We start from the raw sequence: 24234 nt of genomic DNA on the forward strand, positions 1-24234 counted from the left end.
AGCCCTGATACCAAATTTTGGGTCTCTTGATCATAAGGCTGTGCATTCTTGTCTAATGAAATGCCAGAGGGCAGGATGACAGCATGTGTGTGAGAGGCAAGGAAAGTGATGCAGAACTCCTCATTTTCACAGCTGGAGCCTTGGACTGATGTTAGAACAAGCAACTTGGCATGTAAGTAACAATTCTACAGTAGTCTTAAATAGAAAAATATAACCTCCATAAATTGCACTTTTTCTACAGAAATGGCCTGTAACAAAATATTTCCTGGTTCTACTAGATAAATGGATGTTGAGCTTGTAATTGATCTCTGGAAGCCATTGTAAAATAATTCCTGTAGTGACACCCAGTTTCGCCTAGTTCTGCAACATCTAAGCAGCTTTCCAAAATTTAAACAGATGTGATATTTACATTGTGAGGCTTTCAGCCAATGGGTGAAGAAGCTGGCTGAGCCTTAAGTCTCTAACAAACTTTGGCCTTTCTGAAATTATTCTGATTTGCATAAAGTGATACAAAGATGTTTACAGCACACTGGTTTGTAGCTGCACTAGTGAAGCAACCTAGAGCCACAGGGCAAAAAACTCTAAAAGCCTGAACCTGTTCACAACAGGTTTCAGCATGCTCTGGAGGTGTCTGGCTCCAGCAAAACTCTGTACTTTGGCTCTTCCTTTCTGTCCTCTTCCATTAATTAAGGCAGAAGATGACCTATGTCTGACTTGCTCCTCTTGGCAGTTTTCTTCTCTGAGCATAATGGAAAGTGGCTTCTTACTGTGTATTTCACCTGTGATGAAGAAAATAACATTCCTTGTTATCTATTTCTGAAGTTAGGTGATAGGAAAGCAAAAAATATTGTGGAAGCTGTTAATCCCTGTTATTGCTCTAAGTTATTGAATGAAGAGCTTCAAAGCATGGTTGTTATTTTTCTTGCTTTCAATTTTAAGACTGAAAAAGAGGAGGAATTCAGATTACAGATAAAAGCAGATGCTCCTAACTCATCTGCAGGAGGCATCCTAGGCTGATAAAAATTCTCCTTTTGAGGTGCCAAAGTGAAAGAAAGGCTTTGCCAATAGCAGCATAATGTTCTTGCTTAAACCAAGCTGAAATAAATTCATTACTTAATGTAGCAGAATTGGAATAAAGTGTGACTGGGGTTCTTATTGTACAAAAAAATTGCCTCAAATTAAAGAACAGTGGGTACAGATACATTTGGATCTGCTCCATCAAATAATTTCTTTTTCCTGTACCAACTAAAATGAGGAGGATGCTAATTCTGTTGAGTAAAATTGAAACATGTTATGTGTCTCTGATGACTAAATGATTTTTTCTTGGATGACTTCTGTTTAGTCTAGCAGAGATAAGACTTGTTCTGCTTTGTTTGTAATGTCTGGTATCCCAATAGTTGATTTGTCCAGAGTGTCTTTACCTATGCAGATCAATGAGGATGTTTATTGGGCAGAAGAATTGCAATTCTCAGGTGATTGAACAAAAAAGAAAAGATGAGTGTATGCATGAATGAGAGATAGTTTGGTTCCATAAGCATATTATGGATATAACATCAAGTGAAGATACATGACGTGGGAAGGAATATATCAGTGAGAGATACCTATAAATTGACATATCAGGAAAATGTTTCATCAGAGACCTATTCTGATTTGAAATATCTAGGTGGGATTTTTTTGGGTGGATTCAGGGAGACCTTTCTAAGTTTATGTGCACAAGCTATGGCACGGCAAGCCCTGAAGAAGTCCATAATGAATTAAAACCAAAGCTGCCCTAGTGGTAAAATTGATTGAAACATGGGAAAACTGTCATTGCCTATATGTAGTGTGGCACAGTGTTCTTTCTTGCTTTTTATTATGTGATGATGTCTATGTTTATATATTTTTTTCTTCCATTTTCTTGAAGTGTGATGAACATTATGAAAATAGACCAACTTCCTTAGGGATATGGGGGAAGAAAACAGACAGATAATAAAATCGAAGGGCAGATATAGAATTAATAAAATAATTACTTTTTTTAACTAATGCATAATCACTGCATCACAAAAATCAGAGCCTTAGGAGGTCATCCAGACAAATCTTGTAGATGCATTAGATGATGTTAGCATCATAAATAATTTTTGCAGTTATGCAAGCTAAGAGAGCAATTCAAGCTTGAAGCTTTTCATTGAAGGAGGGAAATGCTCATTGAGGGAGCAGGAATTTTCCTGTGCATATGCATATATATGCATATAATATTTCTGATTAGTAGTCAGTCTATTAAGGGCCATTTGTCTTTCAAAGCTCTGCTAAGCCTCTGCTAACTCTGTGAAATCCAAAGGCTAAATGGAGTAATATCCTGATCACATGTGGTGGCCCTGGTATTGCTGTCATATATCCATCTGGTTTTCTGAATAATATCTTGCAAGAATTTGCTAAAAGAAAGGTCTCCCCACTCCTCTGAAACCTCTTGAATTTGACACAGTTCAACAGCATCTGAAGTATCCAAATCAAAGATTATTCTTTCCTTTTCTCCCCACAACCCTTCCTGGCTCCCCCATTCATGTTAGTAGTAACGCTAACGTCCATGAGAAGTGACAGGACAAAATGCTGCTCAAGAGGAGGAATTCAAACTTAAAACTCCATCCCTGCCCCAACACACACATTCTACTGCAAAGCACTGCAATTACCTTATGGCTACATTAATCCTCTAGCTGTTGGTGCAAAGTGCTTTGCTCCTCTTCCAATCTCCTGACTTGCAGTGACTGTGGCCCAAATATGGGTGTGACATATGAATGAGTGGTGTGACAGTTCTGGTAGTTAACTGGCAGAGAATGCCATTAAGATCAATTTAGCTATACATGAAACTGCACTCTGCAGGGCTATTTTGTGTTTCTTCCTCACATCTCTCATCTAATCGTCAAATTAAGATGTATAAAGTGATGTAAGGTACATATCAGTAGTTTAGGGCCTTTATACTTGCTAAGAGATGCTTGATAGTTCTGGGAAGTGTGTTTGTAGGTGGGGGTGGGGGGGAGATAGTAAAAAATAATAGGGGGGATGAAGAAGGAATAATTTAAAATAATTTTAACCCACTAATCTAGTCTAACATTCTGTGCCTTACATCAGCTTAGAAAATTTTGCCTCTAATTCCCAATATACAACATCACTGTCTTACTTAAATATCTTCAATTTTGTTCTGTGTGTGCCTTATCAGTTTTGAGAAATGATGAAATGAGTAATTATAACTCCCCTTATAACATGCTATTGTTCCTCTTCTTATGTACCAGAAAAGCTATTTCAACCTGTTTAGCTACATCTTATTGTGAATTCATTATGAAAGGTATTCCTGGTATTCTTTATAATTTTTCTTATATATTTTCCTTCATTTTAACTTAGATTCTCTGTTATTAACTGTAATTTTTCTTAGAATCATCCTTTTGGTGCTTTGTCCTTTCTATGCAATGCATTGCCTCATTCCTGAATTTAAATCTGAGTAATTTTTACTTTTCCTCAAGTTGATTCTCAGTTAAGCTCCAAAAAGGTCAGAACATCTTCTAGAGTTTAGATTCTTAATCACATTTAAGCAACTTTAAAAAAAGTAATCAATTTAAAAGCTTCCCATGATAATGTTTGTACCCACTAGTAAAATATTCACTAATGAGATGCATTTAATGAAGATGCTTTATAATACAGCTAATGGAAATTTAATTTATTGTAACTATTTGGGTTTTTTTGCATTGGGGCATTTGTGACTGACAGTCCCAATGTTTTATTGCAAATGTCATTAAAATTGGATGGCCTATGTGCACCATTGGTATGTTCAGATTGCTTCTTCTCTTCAGAATGATGACACTCTCTTGGGAAGAACCACAAATATTTTAGATATAATTTGGAATAGGAGGAGTCTACTGAGAACAGCATTAAATTATACCTTAAAGCTACTTATGTCTCATTTCCTGCAAGACTTGGTTTGTACACTCTCCCAGAGCCTCTGCTAGCATTATGTCTATGAGGAGGCAAGCTTAACAAAGTTTATGGGGGAAAAAATATCCAATCTTGTATGTGTTTGCTAGAGTTAGAACCTGTGTTGCCATCTGCACTGTTTGCAAACCAGCAAACACAGAGGCTTTACAACAATGTGTGCTGATTGTGATACTGCAAATTCTTCCTCTTGCAGACTGGATTGCTGCACTTTATTCATGCTAATGCTGCATAGCTCATCTGACATTTCTTATAGGTAGGTGGAACTTGGAAGATGTTACATAGCACTAATCAATTCTGAATCTGTCTGAATGTTGTGAAAATCAGAGCTTTGAGCTAAGGATCAGGCATATAAATACAGAGCAGCAAAACCTCTATAGTAGTTATGTGGTAATGTTGCATAAAGAAGACAAATTACAGGGATCCACTTCAAAAGTCCTGGAAATTGGGAAAATACAAAGAAGAAATGCTTAGAATATTTAGTTTTAACTAAAGAGAGCCATTCTCTGCACAGAAGAAATTACTCTATCTGCAACAGTTAATACTTTCCTGTTACCCACTGTGCCAGTCAGTAATTCCCAGCAGTCCAGAATCAATGCACTGCATCTATTCGATAATATCACACCAGAAGCTCCAAAGGGTGGAAAGGATGATGTATTACCTAAGAAATTATGTGGGAAGAAAAAAGTAGATTAACACAAAAAACCTGAGTAGTTCTGAAAGTCTGGTAATGGCAACTACCTCACTTTAGTAAGGAAAACAACTCAAAACCTTTCATACCAGTAGATGAAAACAGGCAGTAAAGGGTTTGGTCTGGCCAAGCATGTTAATGGATACTGTCTGCATTATCTTTCTTTGCCTTGAACTTTTTGTAGTCTGAACCAAGAATTTTCCTTTATAATTCTGTGTTTTCATAGTAGTAATAGAGCTGCTGTAGCTGAGATAAAAAGGCTACTGTGTCTAAAGCTTTGTGCTGTTTCTTTTTCAGTTAAGTTGGCCTTGCAAAAGATAAATAGACTAGACTAGAATATAGTACTTGTGTTGGAAGGGACCTACAGAGATCACGTAGACATGTGTCTGAACAATTTTGGACTCACCAGAAGTTGAAGGACAACGTTAGGGCTTCAGTAGTGCCTCCTGTGTTCCTAAAGGAGAAGATAATGTTAAGTGATCTGTATTCCAAAAAAAATCCTTTATTTCTGCTGCTCTTCTGAAAAGTGCAAATTAGAACCATCCCTACAAAATGGGGGTGGGGATATGTATTCAGGGACATTTTGCCTATGATTGTGTTCAGCAGAAGCAAATTTAGTCGAGGGATTTTCTGTAATATCGAGCGTTATCATTTAAATTTTATCATTCTACTAACTGTGTTGTGCATTTAGCTTCTAGAAATAATGATAAAATATCTGTGAAAAAACATCATCTACTCACTATTGACCCAACTCATCACTAGAGGTAACACTGTCCAAAACCCCTGCTGACTGGCACGTTTTTGTGGGTGAGCCATGCAAGGGCAATGGCTGCCTGCACAAAGAGAGGAGAAGCTTGAACTCACCATCTCCCTTCCATGTACTGCTTTAATGGACAAAGATCTTCCTTCTACCGGATTGATTACCCTATAACCAGTCTCATCTGCCTCCCTTCCAGTTTTGTTACTTTTCCTGGCAAGTTCTGGAGTTCTACCTGTATCCATCGTTTTGGTCAGAAAATTTACCTACTCATCTTCTCGAGTTGTCTACACTGACTCCTGAGTTCCTCCTCTGCCTTTGCCCAGGTTCTTTTCTCTAGCATGACCTGCAGAATTTTCTTTTTGTTTCTGTAAACCCTGCTATTTATCCAGATAATTGGCTCATTCAGGCCTGGTCTTGCACACTGGGGTGTTATTTAGTACATATATCCCTGCAGCACTGACTCCCATTTATCACAAGATAAATAGGAGGTCTCACTTACTTCTCAAGACACTTTGCCTGAAATGCACAAAAACTCTGTCCTTTCTTCTAAATCATTCAGCCTTTACTCAGCCAGCAACCAGGTCTCTTTGGCATAGTCCAAGTCACAATTCCTCCAGTCCACATCTCCTCCCTACACTTATTTGTAGCATTTGATGCTCTCCTTTCCAGTTCTTGGGAAGCTTCTGGGCTTTGGCAGTGGTGGAAAGAGAAATGCTCTTTATTCTGGTTCTTGTAATTGCAGGAAAACTTCACTTGACCTAAAACAGAACATCCCATGAAAGGAGTAAAAATTATTTTGGCTTTTTTTTCTTCTATAAGGAAGAAAGGATGTTATTTCTAAATATGCTGAGTTTCTACCATATCAACTGTAACTTTTAAAATCCATATACAGCTAAGCTTTTACTGACTTTCCACAAGAAAAAGGTTCAACACTTGACACAGAGAACCCAACATAACTAACTTGTAATTGCAAAAGTGATGTCAGCAGAAGTAAAGCAGTCTCTCTGAGTAGATTATTGTGTGGTTAATGTTTTGTTTAAACAGTTCATTTTTAATCCAGTAGAGGTAAACTTTAGCAAACTAATGAGCAATGGGAAACAATATCCATAAAAGGATATGTTAAGAAATTTCAGTTGCTGTTTTTCATACAGGCAGAATTTGTAGCTAGGGAATTACTCAGTTGTAGTTTTCCAACCCTTTTCTTCTTTATTGTTCCATTCCAGACAGACAGTCCTAGGAGAAGATGAACATTATTCTGTGCAGTACAGTCCAGAGGAAAATGTTTATGAGTGGCATGAGAGCACCTAGTAGTGGTTGTTGCACATAGCCCTCAGAATCTGTCATACTCCAGAGGTGATTGTATCCTGGGCTAGGTGAGTTTTGTGTGAGTGGGTACACACAGCTTGTGCAGGTTTTTAGCTACCTTGCTTTTGACAGAGTGGTCTTTGGGAGCTGCCTTTCCCTGAGGATTCTTTGTTTATTTCAGGGGTGGAGGAACAAAGAGGCAGTCATGCTGAGTGTAGGCTGTTCACAAGCGAGTGCACAAATTGCACCAGGTCAATACTCTTTGTTCCTGTGATTTGTTTCATTTTTAACCTTCGAGGTTCATCATGACCTATGCTGTGTAACCCTCTGCACTGTGCCATCCCATATCATAGCATAACCCTGGCTTCCAGAAGGAGTTTCTTTTAGTGGCAGGCATCAGGCTTCATAAACTTAGGTGTGTACAAAACCACAGGGCACAGATCATAAGGGACATGAACCAGCTATTTGCAGCTCAGATGTACACATGCTAATATTTTTTCTGTTTTCTCCTAAGGTTTTGTCCAATCTTTTTTACTTTGCTGAGGCTCATACAATAATTTGTAGGTTCTGTTGAGGAGATCAGAATCTTCTGTTTCTCAGCAAAATTTGATTTCCCATCTGCTTCTGACAGATTTCTCTATTCAGCAGACTCTGAGAAAATCTTGTCATTCTTGACACATGGGAAGTTATGAGCATAACTCATGCCCTTTTAATGTTCATGGGTGTTATCTGAATAAATCACTGACATTAAAGTCTTAACCCTTTTTAGTCTAAAAATTGACATTTTCAGAGTTTAATCTCCTCTGTCTGGCTAATGTTTTTCTTGTTCTACCAGATGCGATGTCACTCATTTTAAAACTGTTTACACTGTGCCTTGGAAGCTGTAACATCTTTAAATGGAAGTAATTACAGACTTATTCAGGGGCTGTCATGCTCTCTTTGCATCTTTCATCACTGTTAGCAATGGAACAAGGAAGCCAAGTAGAGAATGTCTTTCATTGGTTTTTGCTTGTTTCTTTCCGGATAACAGAGACCCACTCAGTATTGTCCTGGAGGCCAAGGTGATACAGTACAGGTGATCCAGCCAATACATTACCTCTGAATATCACTCTGTGTCATATTTCCTTCTCTCAACCCTCATGAGTGATCACTTTTAAGATTAACTCTCTCTTATCAGTTGCTCTGACTGTACTTGCTGCTTGATTTCCCCATCACTCTTGATTATTTTAAACTGAAAATGACTGGATAAAGCTTATTCTTTTTATTTTTTTTTTGTTCAATTGTTTTTTTACCAGTTTTATTACCCAAATTTATATCTTAAATTTTTGTATTCTCCTACCTCTTTCCCCATAAATATAGATGGTACTTGCTGTAAGAATTATTATGCTAAATAAATTCTTTTCATTCTAAATTATTAATTTAAATGAGTTTAGAGTCAGCCAAGTTAAATGAACAACCTGCTTTGCTATTGATTCTTGTCAGAGTTGTCTATGAGTATGATGCAGCATGATAAGAATTAACTAACCAATGATTTTGATGGTAAAGAAAGTAGGCTGTGTGAGTGAGCAACATTTAGATCTCTATATACTGTTAGCAGAACTTACTTAAGAAGTGCTAACTCTCTTACTCTTTGGTATTCTTCTTCTTCATGATCATCATCACTTTAAGGCTGAAGTTATCTCATGCTTCTGTGACTTCTAAGTTCAGTTAAAAAAAAAAAAAAAGCCTGTTTCTGTGGAGCAACACTAGTGAGAGAGCTTAACTAGTAGTAGAGCTTTTGTTTTTCACTTTTTTCTTAAGAATGTGGCCTGGTTGTCCACTTTTCTGTCTGCTGGCTTAATGTTGTCTTGTAATAGAAGAAAAGATCATTCAGAAGTTAAGGTGCCAGTCTGGGGATAGGGTAATCTGTATTTGGTTCCCTGTCATGACAACAGTCCAAAATTATTTTTAATTATTATTTGATGCAGATAGGATATTTGGTCTCTTTCCAGTCAGTGAGACCTGTGCTCCCACAGTTTTCTTAAACAGAAACATGCAAAAAAGAACTCATTAGTCTTTAGAAACAAGACTGAATAATCAGTTAAACAGAATAGCATCATTTCTAGAGGCATGTGGAAATGAAGACGTTAAAGAATTTAAAGCACTTAGGTGATAAAGTAGCTGGTTCAGTTCTAAAAGAAAGGGCTAATTTTCTCAGAATGGGAAGGTAGGAGTTTATTTTTCAAAAAAAAAAAAAAAAAAAAAGATTTGCCCACATACTTGTGTTGCCTTGTTCTTTTGGAGACCATAATAAGCAGCACACATAATTTTACTGTAACATCTTCTACTGATACGCTTTAGTATAAGTCAATATAATATTTCTCTCTTTTTTTACCACTCTATCTTTCCTGTTCTGGTGATACAATATGAAATGCTTTCTTGAAATCCATATAAAATTCTGAACACTCATATATTTTTATTATACAGTCATTCTGGGTTATATATTCCATGCAACCTAAACTCTTTTATTGGCAACATTTGATGCTTGGATGATGTAAGGAGCTCCACACTGGCAGTCAGATTTGTTGGCTGTAACACTGCTGAATTTATGTTTCTCTAAACTGTTCTGTCACTTTAGTTCTCAATTAATTGTTCTAAGTTCTCCTTTAGTATACTTTGTGTCAAAATCTTGCATAAATTTCAAACCTAAATAAAAAGAAACCTCAAAAATGTTTAGAACAAGTTTTACAATACTTCTTGTTCCATTGCCTTCTGAGCATTGATTTATTTGTTTAAATTTTATTTTAGAGAACCTTTTACTGAAACTGCTTTTTCCTGTCTTTGTACTTGTACTGAGTAGGTTGTATTTTGTAGATGTCATGTCTATGTTTTTTCTCATCCAAAATACTCTTATGCTTTGTTTTACTTCTGGAAGAAATGTCCCTGCACAGCAAGAGTGGAGGAGAGAAGTAGCAAGCACACCACACGTAGTCACAGCTCTGAGGAATTCATTATGTCCATGTAGGATTGGTGCTATGTCAGCACAGGATGAGGTGAGTGCTAGCACCTTTTCACAGGTTTTGATGCCTGCACAGTCCTAGGTACCTTGTCATTTGATTCTGTGCTGGCTTTTTTTCGCACTTGGTTGTGAGCTTCTGACAGAGCTTAAAACTGTTCTGAAAAATGTTGCTGCTTAGAGCCAAGAGTTGCACACCTTTTGGAAAGCAGGGCTTTGCATCATTTTAATAGCTGCAAGAAAGAGAAAGAAACACATGGGTTATAGTTTAAGAGTTATTTGAAATACTGGGGTGGCAGTGAAAGTACCTGGTAAATTATGAATTTTATAACAGAGACTTTGATCTGTAGTAGCTAAAATGAGGAAAAAAGAAATTACATCAGATTGGTAATCCATTTTGGGATTTATATGAAATTCAGCATCCAGAGAGGAGCCTTGTTAATGCAAATGTTTCCAAATGCCATCTTCAGATGGACTGATGGTCTCATTTTGGGCTTTGTCTCCTGTAGTATTTTGTGTTTGCCTTGGTGTTGTCTTAAGCTTCAGCTGGCTAATCTTCAGTACCCCTCCTAACCAGACTAATTTGTACTTCATCTCCAGCACGGCATTTAGATACCTCCAGAGCTTTGTTGCACTCTACAAAGCAGAGCAATCGTACCTTGTTTGCTTCCAAAGAGTCGTCCTTACCTAGGGCAGTCAGAGAGTTCACGAGTGTGAAAGCTGGAAAGAGAGAGGAAATCCAGACAATGAATCATGAGCTTCCTGCTCCCATGCTGGAGGGCTGCAGCATGCGTGGAAGCAATACCAGGAACAGGGATGTTGGAGGACAGGAGGCTCCAGACTGACCTCAACCTGTGGAATTCGTTTTCTGAGGTGAACTGTTTAGGATTGAGGTGAGAGCCTTGCAGGACATTACAGCCCAGGTGGAAAACAGATACTTCCTTAGGGTTGACTCAAAACTAAACACTCTAGGACTTGTAAGCACAATCTGTATCCTCAAATTTCTCTTGGGACTTCTTGGACAACATTTAACAAGACATTGCCTGTGGTCTTATATTGTAACAGTTTTATAGAAAACTGTCATGCCATTTACCTGGAGAATACTCATAAATCATACTCAGTAATTTGATCAATAGAACATTGCAACACAGCTACAGTATTTAATAGCATAGGTTCATTAAAATTCTAAAAGACCCATGACATTCATTTTCAGAAGCCTCTGGATTTCCAAGGGAACATTTTGCTTCCCTCCCTATTATTCCTTATAGGCATTTTTTAAGGAACAGTTTCTGTTTAGCTAGGTTTTGGTGGTACTCTAGTCTCTGTTTTTTTATGAGGCCAGGAATATCAGCAGCACTCTCCAAGTACTGTGGACCAGATCCAAAGTACATTCTGCAGACAGTGAAAGTCTTTTCATTTATTTAAATAAATGTTGGCTCAGGCCATGTAATAGTGGCCAAGGTTTTCTCTGTCATAATGGTCATGATAGCGCTTTTTAAAAGTCTGTCTTTTTGTTTCTTGGTAAATGGAGCATATGCCAGCATCATAATTGGTTCAGAAAACAGTGTGTATATGTTCAAAGGGCACTGAATTGCTGTGTGTATGGAGAGCTATCAGACATAGGAGGATGTTTCTGCTGAGCCATTTAGGCACACGTTTACTGTTGGTATTGCTGTCTCTTCCTGCTGTGGTGATAAGTGCTCTAATATTTTTCCTTTTTTTTTTTTTTTTTTTTTTTCTCCAATGTTGCTAGTTTTTAAAGAGTTATTTTTGCTTTGGGCTCCAAAAGATCATATCTAAAATTATGTATATAGGGTGTTGTGTCTGTGAATAATATATAAATAATTGGCTGCCATCTTTATTATTTTTCCAGTATTTCTACTGCAGAAAGTTGTTTAGTCACTTCCAATATCATATTTATAGTAAGGAAAATGCAGTAAAATTGTAATGGGAAATTTCTGATTAGGAGTGTGAAGCTGAAGGCTTGGAGTTTTTCTTTTTTCTCATGATTTTTACCGTGAAAATGAAGTCATTGGTTATTCTCTGGGCTTGCTTCTAGTGCAAAACATTCTAATGTCTGTCCACCTGGTGGGTACAACCCTACTCTCTGTGCAGCTGTGTGGTTTAATCATAGCATTTCTTCTCTAGTGTCCATAATATTCACTGCTGGAGCCATGGAAATAATAATGTAACAGTACATCAACCAGCTTCAGTATTTGGACCACACAAGCCTCAGTCAGCTTCCTTTCCCACGGATGCAACTTTTTTTCTTCCAGCAAGAGCTTTCCAGGCAGCATTGCTGGTCTCTGGGAAAATGCCTGTTCATGTGCACAAGACTTGGATGGAGGTTTTTTGTCTTTTGAGTGAGACAAGGAAGAACAGAGGCAGACAGTAAGAACAATTAAATTAACTAAAAGTTAGAAAACAAATAAGCAAGTCCACAAAAAAAAAAAATAAAATAAAAAAGGAAAGCAAAGTAAGAAGAACAGTAGATATTGTTTGTTGTTTGGTTTTTTTACAGAATTGAGCAATCCCTAGACATACATTCTTTTCATTATGTGTCAAGGGTCCACTTTGATACTAAAGGATATGTGACTCTGTGTGGATTTTAGGTCACTTTACATGCTCAGTTTTTGGGTGGTTTACTGATCCTGGGAGTGTGAAGCATGTTTGTTCACAGGCAGTGACACACAGGGCATCCTGTCTTCCTGAATACCAGAAATAGACTGACCTAAGGGTAAATTAAATTCATTCCCTAGTAGCTGGCATATACCACTGAGATCATTGCAAATTTGTCACATCTTGGTTAAAATGTCTGCCACTGAAATACATCATAAGGTAGCATGCCTTATCCTGGTTCTACTATAAGCAAAAACTAATAGAAGAATAGAGAAAGAAAAAAAATCCGTGGTTCAAAGGTCCCCCATCCTTTTTTATGATGGAAACAAGAAAGGATATAAATTAAAAATTAGCTTCTGATTACAGTATCAAGAAAGGTATTTTGCTGGTCTTTTCCTTACATTTGGCCCTCTAATTTAGCCTCATAATAAAAGTTGATATCTGGGGGAAAAGTTCTTTGTAGCCCTTTTATCCAGAAGATTTAGACTGGGATTAGGTTGAAATCATAATATTTGCTGCTGTTAGCAAAGGTTTGTTGAAAAAGGCTAGATGAGAATGTGTAAGTATTTGCAGTGCTCCTAGACAGGGTTTCACATTAGAGTTTCTTGGTCAGAATTGCCATTCTTGTTTTGCACCAAGCATTACTTATAAGTGCTCAGCTTCAACGTGTTACTGTAAAAGAAAGAAAGAGACATTTGAAAATGAACAGGTTCTATCTCAGCATATGCTGACAAAGGGAATATGATAACCCCTTTAATTTTTTAAAGGTCATATTCTTCCTTCATCCCTTAATTTCTCTTCACTTGCAGCTTTTCCTCAAAGGTTAATACATGTTAATGCCTGTTGCCTCTACCTGATCAGAGGCATCATGTGTCATTATAATTAAATTATCATATGAGGGTCCTGAAGTAACCCTGCTAAGTGCCATGTGCTGCAGTAGCAATTAGAGATTTTCTCACTTTGGGATAAGCAAAAGGGATTCAGCTCCTCACTTTGCCTACTGCCACCTCCATACCTACTCTGTATACTTTGTTTTCAGGTTTTGGGGCTCTGAATTTATTTTAGAAACCTCCCAGAGCGACCTGAGAAAGCTCTGAGCTCACTGTTTCCACTGATCTGATACAAAAAGTACTGTCTGCTTACACCCTACAGCTGATGGACAGGGAGAACCAAAGCTGCTTGGAAGATGCTCTAAATTAAGTTGCTGTCTTATGTTTGTTCACACATAAATAGTGCACTTTTATATATTGCCTTTTGCCAACACACAGCATGGGCCAATGCTGGCTATCAGCATCTGTGTTCTCAAAATTTGGCCCATTAAACATAAAATACATGACCACTTTAGAGCATGAGTGAATGTTTGGATGAGAGTTTTTCACTGACAGCTTTTACAAAAATAGATTTTTTTTCCTCTTAAATTGAACTAGAATAGCAATGGTGGTTGACACATTTTTCTCTCAGCTGAGAGAGATTTTTAATGCATCTTGGATCAGTGGGGTGCAAAAGTTTGATAGTTTCTTTCCACTGAGTGCACAGAGGAGCAAGAAAAGTGCTTTTTATCTGCTCTGTTTATTTGTTCAAGCTTTGGAGCTGAGCATTTCACTTCAACATTTTCTCCAATTTTCACTACCTTACAGTTTCTCCAATTTCCGCTGTGTTAAGTGCTAGGACTTCCTTGATATGGTAAACAGAGTTTTGCAATCCCAATACCCAGAAAGTTGCTAATTAATAATAATTAACTGGTTCTGGACAAAGGAAAAAAACCCCAATCTGTAGCATCTTCTGAAAGAGTGACATATTATGGGATTCTTGGAGCATGACAAACTTATTGTGAGAACTGAGAATATTAAAGTTGTGAGTCCACTAGCTTTTATCTGGTTTATATTTGTTCCTATCAAGAAGCACCACATTGCTTCAAGGTTTATCAAAGAAATCATGGCATGACAAAAGCTTTTCTGCAGAATGTCAAGGAAGGTCTTGTAAACTCTTCCTGAACTAAACTTTCTACTCTACTCTTTATGAATAGTCTCCCAAATTTTATCCATACTTTCTTTGCATTTGTGCATGGTTTCACCCTTCTTTTTTGATAATTACTTTCTAACATTCTTATAATTCCTTTTTGTTTGAAGTACCTCAAGTGAAGACTGGCTTCAGAAGTTTTTATTTATATATCTTGTGTTTGGCCAATTTTTTTTTTATTAGAGAATTCTTCTTTTTCCAGAACAACTATCTGTACCAGACCAGTGGTTTTTGTTTCAAATGGGGGCAGTTTTTGCAGATGCTGTTACTCTGTCTTAAGATAAAATTTCTTCAAAGTGTTTAAATTGGGTCAAAGTCCTTGTTGGCTTCAGAAAGAGCAGATCTGGACCTTGATATTTGAAGGATTACAGGATTATATGATTTTGTCATATTTGTTATTTATTGACTAAGTGACAGTGATAGTTACACTTCCCTTCCAAAAGACAGTCAATCTATTATCATGTATCTTAAAAATGTGATCATCAATTCCTATCACAAGATCAAACTGCCTTATCTACAGGCTGCTGATGTCTCACTTCCAAGTCCTGTACTTGCATTAGACCCATCAGCCAACAAAATCACAGGGTTAAAATGTGAGTGCTGGCAGAAATTGTGTATAAAATATGAGACAGAGTTACTGAGCTTCAGTAGGCATCCAGGTGATTCCATAGAGGTTATACAGAAGAGCATTTTCTAAGGCTCTAGAACTCATTCTGATAAGACAGTGCTGAGACCAAAACCAGAAACGATATACCAAAAAAAGCCAAATTTTGTTTCAGAATCTCCCTCATTTCAATTTGTACTGAGTAGCATGACTTAATGATTTTAATACATTTAAAATATTCAAGATTCAACTATTTTTAAACCATAGTGGCATTTTAGTAAAACTGTCAGCAATTTGAATATGGGAAAAAAGGGAAAAAAGTTAAAATACAAATTAAAATTTAAATATTTAGAAAGCCATTAGAGGAAAAAAAATTGAATCTTTGCAATGCAGATTATGTTCTACAGATTCTTAGTTGTCATCCTAAATTAATGCTAGTATTTCTGGAGTTCCAAATTGTAATAATGTATTTCTTTAAAACAGAGAAAAATATTAACAAGGAAAAAAAAATTCTGAAATAATTTTTTCATTTTGTAAAAAAACTAATTGACCTAAATATTGATAAAAATACCAATACAAATTCAGTAAAAAATTATCTTTGATATGATCAAAGAATTTTGTGCAGTGCTGCTCTGCCTAGACATTTTTGCAACTTTTTTCCAAAATGAAAGATTTTCTACTCAAATCTGCAGGGTACCAGTGCGTAATAGTTGGCTTCACTTCAACTCATCCTTAGATATTTCTGGCTTAAATTTTGTATGTTTGCATTAACACATCTACCACCATATATCCACAGGCAAGGAATAATGAAGCTGCTGCCCTCAGACCAGCAGCATGAGACAGGAAGGCTGCGTGACTGAATGCTGAGCTAGTCCCCACCTGGGTACTGCAAGCAGCAGCTTGAGGCTGAAGTGCTCATTCTGGTCTTTAATAACAACAAAAAAGGAGGAGATAATATAAAGAGGGAACTAAGGAGGGTATCCTGTCGTGTGAGTCCTTGCACTTTCAGCTTCATCATTAGAAAAAAAATTTATTGGTTTGTTTTTGGTTGATTTTAACTATCGGGTCACACATTCCTCTAATAGACTTTTAGCACAAGTGTGTAATTATAATTGATCTTGTTTTTGGGGTGGATTGCCATAGGGGAGTATTAACTAAGAGTAAAATTGACTGACTTATATTCCAGATGTCACGGCATCACTATGAAAATACAAGAGCAAGGCTGCTCTTCTCTAAATTTCAATTCAGTAGCCCTCAAAGACAAAATATGGAACCATTAGTTGTGGGCATCTGCTTCATTACCAGCCAGTAAATACATTTATAATACTGAGATGTCCTTGATCAGTCACAATATAACACTGGCGTTATTCATTTCAGGTGGATCTTTTCAGAAACTTCTGTGGGGTCTGTGCTGCTAAATGGGGAAAGATAAATATATATGCTTCTTTTTTTTCTATTCAAGATTCTGAATTTGTTATCTCAGGGGAAGCAACAGGAAATTTTCTAAATGGCAAAAGGCAAGCAGTGTTTCTATTTGTGTAATTTTGTAATTTATATCATACAGAAAATTTGAACTGCATGGGTTACTACTCTTGGATTATTATATGATTTGCCTGTGTAGAAGACTAGGTTCTACTTGCCATCCTATGTACATGAGCAGGCATGTAGATGGAGAATCAGTCTGAATTTAATGTTGGATGACTCATATCCTACTGAAGCCATATTTTAATACCATTGGGCTGACAAAGCAGTAAGATGCTGGGGGTGATGTTAGAGTGCTGGGGGTGATGGCAGAGGCAAAAGGATGAAGGGGTGACAGAGTCAATGAAAAGCCATGAGCAAGCTCCCTGGTATGGAAAACTCATCCTGGAAGTGAGAAACTGTTTGGCCAAGGCTGAGGGGTTTGTGCAAAAGGATTGAGAGTTTTTTGTGTGATTGTGTGTCACAGAACCTACCTCAGGCTTTGAAATCTAACAGTTTAAGTAAGTTGTATGTACTGTCTGTTTTGGGATGATTTTTTTTTCACCAGTGTAGGGTGAACTTGCTTCTTAAAGCCTTTAAATGTCTTTTGATAGATGTAAGTAATATCTTTTATTGTCCATGAACAAAAGGGAAAGACAGGGGAAATATAGGATCATGAATGAAATAAGACTTTTATGGAAGCATCAGCTCAAACCATTTAGAAAGATTTGTGTTATTGCACTTAATTTCCTCCAGATGTTCTTGCAAAGGTTTAGCCTGGATTAACCTAGGGAGGTCAGTAGAAAAGCATATTTTCCTGATTTTCAGAACAGGGGAGAAAGGACCCATATAGTGCTCATCTGACAGCTTTACAATTATCAGAACAGTCATTTACTTTGCTTGCAGTGCAGGGAGAAAAATTTTTAGAAGCACCACCACAACAGCTATTAATATTCTAGGAACTTTCCTGCTGTTGAGAGTCCCTGAAAAGTCAATGGGGAAAAGGGCCTCTGTGTTAGCATTGGATTAAGTTTGTTTGCATTTAGTCTGGGTTTCATGTGACTAAATGTTGACACTGACTGAAAGAGAGAAAGAACAAAGAATATAAGAAAATGCTATCACCAGAAATAGCTTAAATTAGCATCCTGATGTTTGACAACATCAGCAAAGTCTGAAATTTCTTATCACTCTTAATTGACTGTTTTGCAAAAGGTTTGTCTTATGTGGAAAAGTATGTCATATTTGAAGAATGAGAAGTAATTGCTCTGGATTTAATATGATATATGGGGTGGGAAACCCAGATGGCTTACAGAAGTCATATTAACTAATATGGTGTCAGACATGGTCTTCTGGCCTGGGGAACTAAAGACACATTATCTGTGTAAATTGCTTATTTGAGTAGTGAAGAGGGTCTATATATGGGGTTTTTCCCTGTCTTGTCTTGCTCATTACATCTGCATTTAATCTTTGCCAATGATTCTCCTGCTCATGGCAAGACCAAAAGCTGCTGACAAGAGAGTGGAGCAGGTGTCTGTTTCTGTAGCTGCTTTTCTGCTCAGCCTTCACTGAGACAAAGTAAATAGTGAAAACTTATAGGCCCATAAAGGCTAGTAGATAAAAAAATTTACATTGAATATCTTCTCTAGAACCTTTCTATGTCTCCCTTGACCAACATTTAGCTGCCTTTATAAAGAAAATTAAAAATAAATGCCAGACCATAACAGAAAATTGAGCTGCTGGAAAAAAATAAGTTATTGTCAAATCCATGGTAGTGAGTTGCTTTCCTGTAGAAAGAAGATTGTGAAGGTTTAGATAATTTTTCACTATCCTCTCCAGTGAAGGGAAAGTGGCAAGGTAGAGATGTGGATTTTACTGGTGTGCTAGACAAGCATTTCCCCATGTTCTCTTGCTTCAAAGAAATAAGATTGAAGACCAAAAGTTCTTTTCATTTATAGTAAAATTAGAATTTCTCAGATCTCAGTTTGCATGTCTGCTATTTCACTGTCTTGGCCAATTTCAGTAAAGAAGTTTACTTGAAGAAATGTGCACTGATTAAAATAAAAACTTACTTTCCTCTCTTCCATTCATTGGTCCCTGTCTTCCACAGTGGAAGTAAGGAATATTAGTCATTATTAAAAAAATGAAAAAGCAAGAAATTTTCCCATGGTAGTTCAATGAATTTTTTATTTCCCATTTATTTGTTTGTGCTTTTGCTTCACATAGTGCTGTATTGAAAATAAGTACACCCTAAGATTTACTCATTTACTTTCCACTGCCTGTGGCTCATCTTTCATGTATAATAATCATATTTTCTTGGCAATGTGCTGCTTTTTGCAACTGTTTCCAGATGGGATGGAGACCATCTTTTTGAGTTTTATTTAGAAATAAATAGTGATGAATTTTCTTGCTATTTGATGAAAATCACCCTATGTATTTGTGAAAAATCTCAGGCTTATAATAGTTTTGAAAAATTACTATGCAAATATATAAGATACCATCATAATGTAACTGATGACCATTCATGAATGAAAAAAAAATCAAATAAGGCAAAAATGAGACAAAAATCAATCTACTTCAATTGATTGGAATGGAAATTTCTCTAATCTGTTCAGACTTCAGTGTTGTTAGATTGGAGGAGCCCAGGGGAGAGAGGGCAGAGAGTGTCAGTAGAACTTGGCAGGGTTTCTGGAAAGCAAGATGCAGAGCCATCAGTCGTCATCACATTTATCTGTACAAACCTGACTGCAGCCACTACAACAAGAGGGAGTCAGATTTGTTCCTGTGTCCTGCTCCAAATATCATTTCAACACTTTTAATTTGTTTTAATTTGCTTCTGTGTATGAAGGTGAATTTAAATGTTCTTTTCCTAAATATTATTACAGAATTATGGAATTGTTAGGGTTGGAAGGGAGATCTGGAGTTCACATAGACCCAAACCCCTGCCAAGGCAGGATCACTAGAGCTGGTCACACAGTACCATATTCAGGTGGAAAGGGACAAGGAAACTGAAGAGAATTGAGGAAAAAGTAAGCAAAAAATAAACCCAAACCAAAATACAAAGCCTTCTGTGCTGTGCAGAAACTACATCAGGCACATGTGAAATTGAGGCAACTGGGGGTGGTAGAAAGCCTTGGGCTCAATGCTGCTCTTCAACTCTCAAACTGCAGTTTTCCAGCAGGTGCCTTCCTGTTGTTTGTGATGATTTGTGATACATGCTTAAGTGTAGCATTTGGTTTCCCTCAGAAAAACATTTTTGTGTGGTTTTGAGCTCCACAGTTGTTCACCAAGAGAAAAATAATGGCACTTTTTTGTTTTCTGCTTGTGTCTTCAGCATAGGAGAATAACGTAACACAACAGCTTTGTCTTTAGTTGATGTTTCCCCCCATTAATTTACTTTCTATTTTTTTCCTAGTAGTATCTTGGGTAGCAGTAAGAGGACAATAGTCTGCCTTTTTCTCATCACAAATGTTCACTGAACCCCTTTTGATTAAGAGAATGTATATTGGCATGCATAACATAATCAGGCCAGGAGCTCAAGCTGAAATTGAGTGCATCTCTTCTACACTTATTTCAATTTATGACTGCTCAGATGCAGATGGGTAGTGAAAAGGTTTAATTTCAGTTTATGTTGTTGGCATAATCCTTATAATGTAACATTAACTGAACGTGCTCTGTGTTGGTGGGGAGCAGTCTTGCATGTCCAGTTTTCATAAGTGGGGTTTGGAGGTCAGTTAAAATATTATGCTTCAGGAAATCCACCACTAAAAAAAAAAAAAAAAAAAAAAAAAAAAAATTTGGAATAGCAACTTTTGTGTAAAAGTAGATGACATTTTTAATTTTATGAGTTACGGAGATGTAGATGTGACATGATTTCTTGCTATTGTTCTCTGCAATCTTTTTTTTTTTTTGGGTTAGGTCATCATGCACATCTTGTAAACTCAGAGTTTTGATTCTAATATTAATTTATCATGAAAATCTAAATACATCAAATTGTTTTGACCTGAAAGACCCGTGGTAATTATGAGTTACACTGCTTTTCCAATCTGTGTGGCATACAGCACTCTACATCTGCTGAGTAATATTCTTTACATCATCAGCCAAGCAATATAGAGGGTTCTAAAATCTGTGATTTGTTCATTAAAATGTTTTATCCTTTTAATGATCTTGATTGCTTTTCATCCTATAAAGAAATTGATTTTTTTCTTGCATGCTGAATCATGAGTATATGACACATTTTCTATCACCCTTCTTTTCTCATGTTCACATCATGATTTGCAAGTGTTTAGAGCTTGAATAGAAACATGCAAGTAACTTTGCATTTTGTCCACAAGAGTAGTGTGATTTATTTATTTATTCATTTGCTTACAGGCGAAACAGACCATTAAGATACACATCTCATTTCCAATTTAGATACCTCATAAATTCTGCTTGGTTGATAAATTAATGGAAAGGTCTAGGGATTTCAATCCGGGAATTTCTGCCACATAAAACATTCCTCCTTCCCCTAGGATTTTATTGACTTGGAAAGAAAAATACAACCCTCCATTTCTGTAAATCTACCTCAGGAAGTAAGGTCCATAACTTAAAAGGTATTCAGAATGGTGCAGCAACGTAGTGTACTGTACAATATATAGAACAATAATGGATTTCCTAGTTCACCTGCCAAATAAAAAGATAATGCCACCAAGTGCAATTGGTTGTGATTAAATCAAAATGATTTTTCTTTTTTTATTTGTAAAGGGAAAATGCTTCAAAGTTTCCTTTAGTATCAAAGTCCCTGATTTCCCCTGATTTTTTTATTATATTTTTGTTTTCATCTAAAGCAGGCAACAAATTACCTGAAACACCTAGCTGTCATTGTCCTTTTACACTAAGAAATTGTTTATAACTGGTGCAAGGCTCCTCAGTTCATTATTCCCTTTTTCCTGCAGGCTGTGAGTTTGTGTTTGCTCAGAGAGCTCATGGACATGAACTCTTTCATTCTGCATTGCTTAGGCACACTTTCTTTCCCCACTTAGAAAGAGAAACTCTCTAAAATCACTGATTTTAGCTATGCAATGAGCACACTAATCAAGTAAGTGAGCAGGTCACTCCTCCTCACATGGACACATGCATATCCTATGAAACAATGACACATGCCACAGCTTATCAGACAAGATATACCTTGGAAAGTGGAACATGGTGATTCAAACAGCGATAGGCCATGAAAGTTGAATCCAGATTTTTTTACTGAACCATTACAGTATCCAGGAAGTGTTTATTTGTGACCTTTCAGTGATTAATTTTTTATGCTACAGGAAATTTTTTGCCTAATTTCTAATTTTTATGCTCTTAAATGTGAGAAGAATCATATAGTGGGATTTTTTTTTAAAGTTTCTGACTCTCTAATTCCTATTGAGTCAGAAGACATTCAAGACTTTAGACTTTTTAAAGTTCTCATAAATGCTTTTGGCATCTGCTTAAATATACATACATGTACATTTTAAATATCATCCCAAAGTATTTTCTTGAAAAGAAATTTTTGTGAGTGAAATGGAGCCTACATGTAAATCATGATGTTTTCTGCTAATTAAGACAGAGGCATGGTAAGGTTTAAAGAGACTCCAAATCAAATTCACATTCAGTATATTTTTCAGTGCTGATCATAAATGTCAATATCTCTTCATGATATGCCTCACTCCCACCCTTACTCTTCTTGCCTTATGTGAATACATCATACGACAGAAGAAGGCCCATTCCTCCTTTCACATGGGCAGCATGAGATCACACCAATCTCCCCATGATTGTAGCAATGGAAATTAGAAAGTCTCAAGTAAGTGAAGGAAATAAAACTTCTGGAAACCAGCTCTTTCCATTTCCATCTACTGCTAAAGTGGATGTATCTTGTTCAGCCCTGAGAATATGATGCATCTCCTCTGCACAGTGGAAAGTCCTTACCCTTCAAATGCAAATTATCTTGAACACAGCTTAAATGTAACTGGCAATTATTAATACTCAGTGTACATGCCCATTTTTAGAGAAGGGTTTATGGAAAGGATTAGGGAGCACAATTGATTCTTCCTGCACACAAAATTCCTTGGTCTGAAATTCCTTTCTTGTGTTAGATTTTTTGAAAGAAAAGCAAAAAATTGCCCTATCATTTAAAAGGATATATATTAGAGTAGACATGGCATGATACCATGCTTCTGTCATATGATTATTTGTGAGGATGACAGGTGGCTTTTGGGAAAGGTGGACCTCAGTGCATGCTTAATCCTTGTGTTTGATGCTCATTGACTAGTGACTGCCTACCTTGCAGACCTTGCATTTATTTGATGGTGCTTTCAAACAGTGAGTATTTCAAGCACTGAGACCAGCTGCTTAGACTTTCTGAAGAAGGTATCTCTTTATGGTTCCAACAAGATGTACTAAAATACGACATACTGTCTATCCAGGGAAATCTGGCTTAATTCAAAGGAGGTCAGATCAGCCTCTGGATATACTGCTGCATTAATATTCTTAGGAGAAAATTATTTTCCTTGTTATTTGTAATTTAGTATATTGTGATTATCTCTAGAGTAGTGGTAAACTCACCAGACTGATTATATCTTCTATTTTTTAAACTGTGTCATACATTTTCCAGTCTGTTTTCACTCTCAAATAAAAACCTTACCCTAAATCATTCCTCATGGAACAGTATAAATCCATGTCTCACCATGAAATCCTCTAAGGCAATTGGTCTCTGCAGGCTCAACACAATTGCATCATCTGGGAAACCAACTCACACCTCATGTTTCTACACTCTGAGACTGACACAGCTTCCCTGTAGCTCGCTCTGGGGAAGGATTTCAGCTCTCATATTTAGCTTTAAATATTTTTAAATATGTCTAAAGCTGTTGCACTGAAAGGGACTAGCATGTCTAGGACTCCATAAGGCTTCTGTCTCCTTTCCTGTTGAGGGGGACAGCATGGTGGGGCTTGTCTCATGGAATTTCTGTAGAGGGGATTCAGGTTTGCATCCACATCTTCACACACAAACATAGAGGAGGGTGGTGGGAAAAAGTGCCCTGGGCATTTACTGTCTTAAGCCAAACCCTCAAGAATTATTGTGAAGCTTCTAATTCAAATGGGTACTTCTATGAAAAAACAGATGCTTGAATTCTCCATGGAATTATCTACATCCACTTTCATAATGAATACTAGAAAAAATAATGCAGTCAATATTAAACATAGACAATTATGTGACTCTGAAGTGAAAGAATACTATTACTAAATGACAATGATGGTGACATTAAACAGTTCTTATTCAAAACTCATTTTGTGGACTGGAATTGTCTAAGATACAGTTTAAATTCAGATTCTCAGATAGAAAATTTATACCAAATTTTATAATGTTGCTACTGTTTATCCTTGAAAAGTGTATCTGATAGTTCCTGATTATTTATAGGGAAAAATTCAGTACTAACTTAGGAGTTTAAAACTAGGCATCTTGACTGCTTTTACTAATTTCTTAAATTGCCTTTTGACTTTTTGTGATAGGAGTGGTTTTCAGTGTTTTGGTGGACTGAGCATCTTCAAAAGCTGGTTTAAATAATTTTCTAATTCAAATACTTGAATTAGTGCAGAAAGCAGATGGGATAGTGCAGTTTATCTTAGAAGCAGTAGGGCAAAAAGGAAGCACTACTAAAGACAAGGAATATGTACCACAGACAACCAGCCTGCTGCTCCTGGGAGACAGGGAGATAGATCAGCACTGAACTCATGCCAGAAAAAACAATTCACTTTGGATGGAAAAACAGGAAAGTTTCAATTTTTGAAACATCACCAATTTAGTTTCAATT

This window comes from Erithacus rubecula (assembly GCF_903797595.1).
Source record: "Erithacus rubecula genome assembly, chromosome: 2".
Taxonomy (NCBI): Eukaryota; Metazoa; Chordata; class Aves; order Passeriformes; family Muscicapidae; genus Erithacus; species Erithacus rubecula.